Raw genomic sequence first — 11,669 nt, 5'->3', positions numbered from 1 at the left:
AATGGCTCCTGTAACATACTCAAACGATTTCAAACACCATCTACATCAACAAAAAATTGTTTGCATATATTAGGTATTAAAATTAATAAAAAATGAAATGAAAATTATTTGGAAAAGGCATTATGAGAAGAGTACTTCGAAGACTACGAAGATACTAGTAGAATCGATGCCGATTCGATTACAGATTGTAATCGATACTAAAGGTATAGGAAAACTTAAAGGTAAAGAAAAACTTTATCTCTATTTTACAATTCAAGAGGAGTGTCAATTTGATCATTAGAGTTTCGGTGTGTCAATATATTCTAGAGTAAGAAATTTTCATTTTTTGAATGAAAATCATTCATTTGAGTTTACAAAAAGTTAATTCTTTTTGTATGCCACAGGACATCAGAACGTAATTTTATATTAATATACTACTTTAGTACATTAAGTTATTTAAAATGAGTGCGCTATACATTCCTTTATCCACTGTACATATGTCGCAGGGAAATGATAAAAATAGAGATTTGATCAAATCCCTAAGGTAGATGATCAATTCACGGGAGATGTTAAAATAACAACTCTATGAGATCATTTCCCTAAAGAAAAAAAGTGATTTGATCAAATCCCTTGACTGTTTTAGTGAAAAGATGGAATAATATTGTTTAGATATTAAAAGTATTAATTTAGTAAATCATGCGTTATTAAATGTAGAGTAGGTAATACTACAATAGTCGTAGAAACATAAATTATTTATTCGATACTAATTAGCAAAAGAAGTAGGTATTAAAAAAAATCATACTATTTGATCTTTTCACTAAAACAGTTAAGGGATTTGATCAAATCACTTACTTTCTTTAGGGAAATGACCTTACGGAGTTGTTATTTTAACATCTCCCGTGAATTGATCATCTTAGGGATTTGATCAAATCTCTATTTTTATCGTTTCCCTGCGACACGTATATTTCAAGAGGGTCAACCGGAGAAGTGGTCGCAGAAGTTTAAACGGGGTTGGGTCAAATGGAGGCTACATGGGTGTATCATTACCAGGCTGACCCCTCTCGCGACTGATCTTTTAGAATCTAGAGCAGACCGTTTCACATGTGAAAGGATACCAGTCGTGTCACGGCGTAATTGTTGTCGCGATTCGCGGATCGACTCGCAACTCGCGAAATGGACAATAGTTTCACCGCGAACGTACACTGGTGCTCAAGTGAAACGTCTTGTAGGACACCGAAGCCGGTCACGAAACGAAGTTTAGAACAGAAATCGCGCCACTGCCTGCGGCTTCCTCCAGACCTTGCTTGGAAACACAGAAAAATGAAATCCATAGAAATTTCATTGGGAATGTTTCGTTTCCCACACCCCTTCAGCGAGGGCTAGATTTCTCAAAGATCCAAAGTCCAGTATCATTCACATAATTCTTAGTTACCTTGCGCCCCGCTTGCTAAATAGATCCCTCTGTGATTTTCATACTTACAATAAATAATAAAGGAGTACATTTTTTTTTTTAAATCTCCTATGTACTTTACAATCAGAGCTGGGTAAAATACGTATTTTAAATAGTAAATAAATATTTTATTTCGAATCGTGCATGTATTTTTAAAAATAAAATATTTTATTTCGGATCATGCAAGTATTTTTTGGAATAAAATATTTTATTTGTCATAAGAAATTTTTAAGATAATATTTTAAATAATATTTTATTTGAAAAACACTGAAAATATTTGTACCATAGTTCGGAATATTTTATTTTACTAAATTATAGTGTAAAAAAATATATATATCGAATTGAGTAACTCCTCCTTTTTCGAAGTTGGATAAAAAATATATTTATTTTGGTAATCTAAAACGAACGAAGTACTTTTCCTCTGCATTATAAACATACATTCAATGTAGTTCTTCAATGAATACTTCTATTAAGAATCTTCAATAAGAATCTTCATAAAATGAATGATGGAAAGAGATATTCTTCAATCGTAAGAAATCATAATATTTGCAAGAAATAGTTTGCAAGAAATGTTATTAAAATGAAACATATTTTATTTGATGTGTTAGATTATCAAAATAAAATATTTATTTTCATGCTTTAACTACCAAAATAAACCAAATACCAAAATAAACTATTTTATTTTACGTTTTACATTATCAAAATAAAATATTTTGTTTGCTGAAATTTTATATCCCATTTGAAATACTATTTTATTTGAATTATGAAGAATCTATTATTTGAAATAGTATTTAAAATATTTATTCTACAAATATTACCCACCTCTGTTTACAATTTGTCCAGGAAGGACATTTGGTAAATTGTTAAAGCAGCTTGAGATAATTAACACGTAGATCTTTCCGCGATAGGTTGCATCTTTAATGCACGCACTCCATATAGGAGATCACTTGGATGTTTCGTGTGTAGTCTTCTTGGTATACCTTCCGTGTACAGATTTTTAGCTAAATCGTTGGGATGGTTTGCGAAAGGAGTAAATAGAAAAACAATTATATGTATAAATAATAAGAAGAAAACCATTGTACATAACTTTTAAAACACTGGTGTACAAGTTAAGTTCATTGGAAACTTGAACTACGACGAATGTAGGCGGTATTTTTCCGTACCTTACTAATGTAATATAATGTGCATTAATACATAGTGACTCAGACAGTAATTCATTGTAGATAGTATATACATTACCTGTTTGCAATATTGCTTACCCTACATCGCCAAAATAAATACATCAAACTCTTTCAGACAGTATTTCCACGAAGACAGTATACATGTATACGTTAATAGCATTCAATATTGTCGCCCCCACCAAAAACTAACTCAAGCCGGAATTAAAAATTTTTCATTTTGCGCCGCCTCCGAAAAGGTTGCATTGTATTTAACATTCTGTATTTAATAATCTAATCAAATTCATCAAGAGCTGGTGAGTCATAATGCAGTTTAAATAGAACTTATTTCATACTTTTCACTGCATTTTCTCAAACTTATGAGCAATTATATCTACAGCTGGTGAGAATTCATATAAATTAACTAGAAATTATTTCATACTTTTTCTGCAGTTTTAATGTTTTTTGAAGTCACTATTTATAAACTATTGTTAACGAATTTGTTTTCAATTTTTGTAAATGACGTTTTAATAGTTGACATAATAAAAGCACATAAAAATGAATCGATTGAGTATTTCTGACGTAAATAATAGAGAACTGCGAATAAAAGCGGACAAAGTATTGACAAAGCAATCGTTTCGCAACTCGAGAAGTTGTCGGGCGCATCGGTAGAGTGACGTTTATCCATGCTGCAGCGAACGTTCGTGCCATAAACTTTTTTTTATAGCCCGGCCATGATTCGCGGGTACGAAGGAGCCACGGTTGTCGACAGTCGTTGCTCAGCAATGCCAACAAAAATTACTGCTATTAGGGATTGTAACGTTGCAAACTGGGCGTAGTGAAAAGGCCGAATATATCGATCGAGGTCCGGTTAACGACACGTTCTCGCCAGATATAAAAACGAATCTGTAATTTACAATGACGAAAAACATTTTCGCGTGCCGACTGAGAGACAATAACACAGTGGCGGTCGAGCAATTTTACATAAACGCAATTATCCTTTTACTGCCCTAATTGCTCACAGTACGCTGCGTCAAGTAGAACGGCGTTCAGCCTTCTGGCTGGTGGGCACTCCTCTACCGCGAATACTTCGACCGATCTGATCAAGACCGATGCCCAACGATGGCACAGCGAGCATAACTGATCGAGGCATGGCTCAATCGTGGCGATCCGCACGTGTCTCGATTATGATCGCCGGAGGCTATGGTTTCCTAAATACACCAGAACATCGATTAATACGGTGGGATCTCGGTAAGCCGATGTTGAAGGGAAATGAAAGCCAAGGTTAAGGGTCACTGCTTTACTCGATTGAGATAACTAGACTGCGGATCTTTATGCAAATGCATATTTTTATAGAAAATAGGTAGACGAATGGGACCTGGAGAGAAACTTATGTCATGATTAGATAATTTCAAAAATATATTTTTTATTTTGCATATTTTGCATATAGCAGATGTTGCATATTTGTTGCATATTGTGCATATTTTTTGCATAAATGCATATCCGATTATTTAATGGTCCGCCAGAATAAATAAGATAGATGTGCCTAAAAGATTGATCGACTACGATCGGCAACGTGTTCTAATTTCGATTTGGTAAGTACTGTATTGATATACAGTGAGAGGCGAAACAAAGTCGATGATATGATGTGTAAACTGATAGAGTCACGGTGCAGTTAATCTCCATTTTCCAAGTTAATCAGTAGCTATTACGAAATTGGAAACAATAGGATTACCTCTAACAGAATCTATAGATTTGGTGACTACAGTTACAGAAAATTTAAAAATTATACCCGGTGATTATGGAGAAAAAGTTATAGATAAAATGGAACCAGTATTAGAACGAAACGTACACTTTAATATATTACTCAAAATAAGCAAGATTTTAAAGGGTGAACACGTTGAAGAACCACGAGAGGTCCTGGCACATCATTGGAGTAAATTTAAATATGCCCCTATCATATGATGTAGAACGCTCTTTTTCGGCGTATAAATTAATTTTAACAGATAAGAGGCATCAATTTGCAATCGAAAATATTGAAAAAACTATTGTTCTATATTGCAATTTAAATTATAATAAATAAAACAATAAAAAATAGTTATTAAATAATTATATAGTAATAATAAGTAGTTATTATATAATTATTTTATAGATCCATACATATATTCTCGATACTTATATTTAACATATACCTTGCATACACCTTGCATATATTTTGCATATATTTTGCATATTTCGATATATTATAAATGCATAAAGATCTGCAGTCTAGAGGTAACATACGATAAATAAACTGATAGGTTTATTTGGTTATTAGACCAACAGAATGCGTGGAACACGCCCGCTTACATCGTTGACGTTTCAACTACCTGTCAACTACCTTTCCAGAACGCAAGCATACTAATAAATCTTGAAAATAATATAAGGAAAGGAAATAGAAATTTGTGTCATCTATCAGAAATACGAGAACCACAATTTGACTTATGAAATTGATCGAATACTTTTCTTTATTATACATTTTGCTTAATAAAAGTGTAACTGTTAATTATAGACGTTTGGAAACGTACCAAGTATATAATTTGATTTGTAACTTTATTGAAAAAGATACAAATCATGTCGAAAAGAATATTTATTAGAAAAATAATGAAGAGATAAGTGAAAGGTTGGATTTTATTAAAAAGGTGACGTAACATGAAATTGTTTTAATATTTTGTATGTTCACTCTGCTTTGATAATATACATAACAGCTTGTAGTCGTCTAGACATATAGTCAGAATAAAAAGTATTCGTACAGGAACCATTTATTTTAAATTGGCTATAGATTCAAAAAAGCTATAGTTCAGTTTGTACATTTATCAATTTTACAACTTATTTAATATTCATAAATAAATTACAGGTTTTGTCACATTTTTCAGATACCAACTTGTTTCTTTTCATAAGGACGTTATCCTCACATAAACCCTTTTTATCAATCACTAGGTACAGTAAAGTCTCTATAAATGCATAAATTCGGGACTGAACTAGTGCATTTATGATAGACTTAGTACATTCTCCGATGTTTGCCGACAAGCTTTGAACGTAGAGAAGGACAGCGAATAAAAAAGAGGACGGAACGAAAACACCAGAGCAACGGTGAAACTTTTTGATTATTAACTTTTTTGTTGTAAAACTTTTACAATCATATTTCTGACATTTTTCTAATTAAAATGAGACTTTGAGTGATTGGCTTCACTGTATAAGAAGTGCACAAAATTTTTATTTTGTAAAGAAATAATATATTATTATCGTACATCAACAACACATGAATATTTTCCACGTATAAATGAAGTAATAATTAACTACTAACAATCAGTACAGCTAATTTTGGATAATCTATAGGTTTGAAATGACGAAATTGTTCAAATGCTCTAAGCAATAATCCGATCACTACTAACCAGATCTGAAGTTCACGGTCAACTAATTACCGTGCTCCCAAGTTAAGTTGTCGAGCATCCAATAGATAGTCGTAAGATATCACAAAATCACGAATACGGGAAACTTAAGGAGTTGTTCGATCGCTGCAACATTTCATAGTAACGCCAATGTAGTTCATTTGTCATTTGCTTTCGTCACTGATATGCTTCTTTTTTTTATATGGATTTATTTTACGTTGCATCTACTGCATGGTAATTAGCGACGAATTTGATTGGGTTTCTGGTGATGCTATAGACTACTGTAGAGTTTGGTGTCCTTGAGGTAGTTTTTTTTTTCTTTATTAAGCTATAGAACCCCCTACGGGGTTATTAGCAATATTACATGAAAATATACACTTACATACTGTCTAAAGAAGTTTACATTTAATTCTTACATTTAAGGATATATATCGTGTTTTTTAAGAAATTTGAAAATTATTAACAAAGGTTAGATACATGGTCTACATAGAAGGGCATCTATTGTATAAGGAGGGCGTAAATCGAGCTGACAAAGTTTTTGTACCATGTCATTCCTTTCATTGTCAAATAGCGGACACTGCCATATAACGTGATTTAGGTCTTGCTCCAGATAGCCACACTGACATTTTGGATCACCAATAATCTTAATTCGGAAAAGGGAGGCAGCCAGATGGTAATGATTTGCGGGACATCTATTGATCCAGGAAACGATACCTCTGAGGAGGATTTTGTATGCAAGTATTTGTATTAGTTTTCTGATATCAAGTACTAATGGATTAACTTTTACACTAAGAGTGAACTTGGATAGTGTTTGAAGAGCACTTAGGCAGTCTGAATAAATGAACGTATTTCCATAAGGATAGGTAGATGCGAGTTCGATGGCCTTTTTAATTGCAACACATTCTGCTGACAAAGTGGATATTTGATTGTTTAGTCCAAAAAGAGCCGAGATATTCAAATCTGGAGAAAAGATAGCTGAACCAACACCGTCGTTATTATCTTTTCTACTTCCATCGGTGAAAAAGGAAATGGACTTGGCAGGACGGTTGTGGAAGTGTTCCAGGAACGTAGCATTAGGGTCGGGAGAATTTTTGAGTGTAAAACCAAGATCGGTATTCACTTCTATTGGAGAACTTAGTACATTGAAGTGAACAAGGTACGGAAAAAAGTTTTTTTCTGTTCTTAGACTGGTTTTTACGTGTTGAAGAACTTGTATTTGACTTGGGACAAGAATGCGCGATTTGTTTACCAATCCGTTCCATAAATTAAAAGCTGAGAGCCTACTTATCAGAGCATGCAGCAAAGTTCCACTATTTGTAAAATGCTTGGTCAGAAATTTTCTGCATAGAAAGATGGCGCGATGACCAAGAGGCCAACATTTGGATTCTCCCAAAAGGACGTTGTAGGGGGTACTGATTCTATATCCTAAGGCACAACGTATAACCACAAACTATATTCTCTCGAATAAAGCAATTATATTCAATAATTGATCTAATCAAACTCTTGTAAAGGATTAGTAAGATTAGTAAGGTCAGTGGTTCAGCTAGCTATGTGAACTTGGCACCCGACTTTTCAAAAATTAATTTTTTTTTATAGAAAACGATAGCATTTCGTTTGTACCTGATTGATATCCAATAGTTTCGTTTGTACCTCGACCAATTATTAATGAAAAAAAATTCAAAAAATGGTCAGCCCCCGACATCGAGATTTTTGAAATCGGTTTTTCCCGATTCTTTAGAATCGTTTGTACCCGTTTGTACCGCTTTTCGTTTCGTTTGTACCTCAATAGTTTAAATTTTACAAGCAATTGTTGATCCGCGTAAGAGTGAAGTTCGTTAATTTTCAACTATTGAGGTACAAACGAAAAAAAAGACGTTTCCGGCGGGTATAAACGATTCTAAAGAATCGGGAAAAAACAGATTTTAAAAATCTCGATGTCGGGTGCTGACCATTTTTTGAATTTTTTTTCATTAATAATTGGTCGAGGTACAAACGAAACTATTGGAGGTACAATCAGGTACAAACGAAATGCTATCGTTTTCTATTAAAAAAAATTAATTTTTGAAAAGTCGGGTGCCAAGTTCACATAGCTGGTTCAGCTGCCCATCTTATACCACATACAAATTTTAGAATATTGAGTCTGCTAAGGCATTTGTTCCTGACATTTTCTATGTGTTCTGTAAATTTCAGTTGGTAGTTAAAGTGGATTCCTAAGAATCTAGCAGTTGGACTAGATTTTATTTTGTGTTTTTCTATATTAATGGTACAATTGCCCGGTTGTATACCTTTTTTGTTGAAGTGAACTAGAATGGTTTTTTCGGGTGCTAGGCTAAGACCTAATTTATTGAGTCTACTGTTTATAGTAGTTACTGCGTTTTCGATAGATATTTTACCGAGAAAAGGATTATAAACTTGTGTGTAAACACCAATGTCATCCGCAAATTCGGAGACATGAATTCGTTTACCAATTTGTATGCAAATGTCTCTAACATATATAAGGTACAACAAAGGGGTAAGGACACCACCCTGCGGTAAACCTTTGAAGACTTTCCTAAGTATTAAGTTGGAGGAATTGCAAATAAATGTAACATTTCGTTCGTAGGTTAGAAAATGGACAAATCGCAAGATATTGTGAGGACATCCAAGTTCAGAGAGTTTTTTTAGCAGAATATCGTTGTTGACATTATCGAATGCTCCTTTCACATCTAGAAAACAAGCCAGAACATCTTCATTTTTGCAAAAAGCTTCTTCAATTGTGAGGGTTAATGCAGTGAGGTTGTCAATGCAGGATCTCTCGGCTCGAAAGCCTGACTGAGATGATGGGAGAAAGCCTTGAGTCTCTATCCACCACTGAAGACGCGTCTTTATCAACTTTTCAAAGATTTTACAAATGTATGAAATAAGTGATATGGGTCTAACACTGTTAGAGTCTCTTTTGTCTATGAAAAAAGTAAGACTGCCTTTCCATGAGAGTGGAAACTTATTGCTAAGGTACATTTCATTGAAGATTAACGATACAAGAGTATTCAATACTGTCGGGTCCTGGAGCTGATTTAAGACTAACGTTCCTAAGTATAAGGTTTAACTCGTGAAAATCAAAAGGAGAAGATAGAAATAGGTTTTCCTGACCTTGATCTAGAAAAGGAGAGTTAGGGTTTGTTGGAACCCAGCAAGGGGCGATCTTGTTAATCGGTTCCAGTATATTGGCTTCTCGATTCGGAGATGGTTCTCCGGTACTTTTAACTTTCGCCTATTTATTTTTGAGAATTTTGCATTTGTTCCAAACATAAGAGACATCTGTGCTGAAATTGATACTTTCAGCGAATACTCTAAAATTGTTGATCTTTCTTTTTTTGATATACTTCTTAGCTATTGCTACACATTTTTTGTATGCTACATAATCTCTTAACGTACGAGTGTATTGCCACTTTTTGAGCGCAGCCTTTCTCAGCCTAATAAGCTTATCGCATTCGGTATCCCACCAGGGTACAGGGTTTCTATGATTAGGGACATTAACAATTTTTTTAAAGGAGTACTCTTAGTAATAGGGTATATGATTAAGTTGCTAAACAAGGTATATTTATCAACTGTATCTAATGAATCGTAAGAAGGATCAAGGAATGTGCATTACACGAAAAGTAAATTGCACTTTTTGAACTTCAAGTTTAACATTTAATGGAAAGTGATCAGAGCTCCATGAATCGTCATATACTTTAAGCGTAACTTTGTCAAGGATGTCAGAAAATGAGAGGACAAGGTCTAAGTTTGAATATTTTTTCCTGTAGAAATCAATGTGAGTGAGAGTATTATTGTTTATTAAGATCAGGTCGGATTCGGAGATGGAATTGCAGAGTCTTGTTCCATTTAAATCGTTTTTCGTACAGTTCCAGATAACATTGTACGAATTGAAATCGCCGAAGACGAGGCATGATCCCTCTGCAGTTATCGATAGAAACAGCTGATCCTATTCTAACTGAGAAACATTATAGCTGGGAACCCTATAACACCCTACCAAGGTGATTACAGACGTTACATTGGTAATTTTAATCCCTCCAGTTTCTAAGTGGTCACGAATATTACAGAGAGATTGCATAGGATAAAAAGTGAATGACTTTGTTATTAAGAAAATGATACCTCCTCCGGGTTTTCTATTTCTGTCGATTCTAAATGTATTGAAACCAGAGAGATCAAAACTTTTATTTTCGCTAAGCCAAGTTTCAACTCCTATAAATACGTCAACAGTGGAAAGTTGTTTCTGAAGTTCCTCTTTGCGTCTAGATATTTGCCTCTTTGCGACGATATTTAGTTCACAACTGATGGTAGATTTGTTGTAAGGTAATTGATGTAAGGCTGGTAAACTTCCATGCTCTCTGAAGCTATCGAAAGCTCGGTGTCCGAGTCAGCGTCGTTGGCAGAAGTTGAATCGTTCCTATTGGTGGGTTCCGAAGACCAATTGATATGGAGTTCAAGCTTTTTGATGATACTCGTAATTCTATTCTTGACTGACCTATCGGGTAGGTTGGTGTAGGTTCCTCGAAGCATTTTTATTAAGAGTGGAGTATCCTTAGTATATGACAATGCAAGCTGCACAATATCTGGATTACCTTTTGCTTTAATAAGGAAATCTTTATACTCTTCATACTTCAAGACGTATGTATCCGGATTTTGGTTAAGAAGAAGCTTAATTGGTTCTAGTTTATATTCAATATCTTTGTGGTTAGATAACTTTTCCATAGCATCCTTTTCATTTTCTTATGAGTATGTTTGGTGGTTGTTGGAGGATTCAAAGATTTCGATAATTCCTTATTATCAATTTTGGACAATATATGATCTTCGGGTAAGGTAGCTTGATCCGTGGATGTTCGTTTAGGATCTGAAAGTGTGCTGCTTGAGCTATTTGTTGATAGCGGTCTTTTTGTAGGCATTTTACTTTTAAGAATAGCAGCAAGGTCGATATATGTTGTTTTTGTTTCCTGAGAGTCTTGTTGACCACCTGGTTTAGAAGAATTTGCATTACTTGAATCAGATTTTGAAAGCTGGATCGTGTCAGCGACATTTGACTCTTGGCTTACAATGTTGTTTTGTCTGGTATAGTATTTCACCAGGTGGTCTTCTTTCTTACATATAAAACATGTCGGTTGAGACGAAGATCCAATACGAGGTGTCTTTGTAATTAACTTGGAATTTTTCTGATAATTTGTTCAAGTCGTCTAGATGAATATAAACTTGCCTACGAAAACTCAGTATGTGGGAGTACCCTGATTCTGAGAATCCTGCTTCAATAAATGATATAGGCGAAGAAGTTCTGATTCCTATGTTCTTGAAAATGTTTTCCAACTCAGTGTGAGGAATAATCGGACAAACGTTTGAGAGTATAATTCGCTTGATTCTCTGAAGAAGAGGTCTGATAGATAGAGTGCGTCCTTTTATGTTTATACTGGAGTCCTCCGAAGTAAGTTTGTCAACAAGCATTTTCTCCGATACATACATAGATGCAAACTCGATTGTTGGAAATCCTGGATGCAAAACGTATGTTAATAGGGTTTATTATCTGGCCAATAGCTGATGTGTATTGTTCCTGGGATGTTAGAGCTGTTTCTGGATTGAGATTATACTTCCTTCTTTGTTGATCGAATTTGCTGCATTCGTATA

Source organism: Hylaeus volcanicus, chromosome 5 (assembly GCF_026283585.1).
Source record: "Hylaeus volcanicus isolate JK05 chromosome 5, UHH_iyHylVolc1.0_haploid, whole genome shotgun sequence".
Classification (NCBI taxonomy): Eukaryota; Metazoa; Arthropoda; class Insecta; order Hymenoptera; family Colletidae; genus Hylaeus; species Hylaeus volcanicus.
This window is presented reverse-complemented; position numbering follows the sequence as displayed.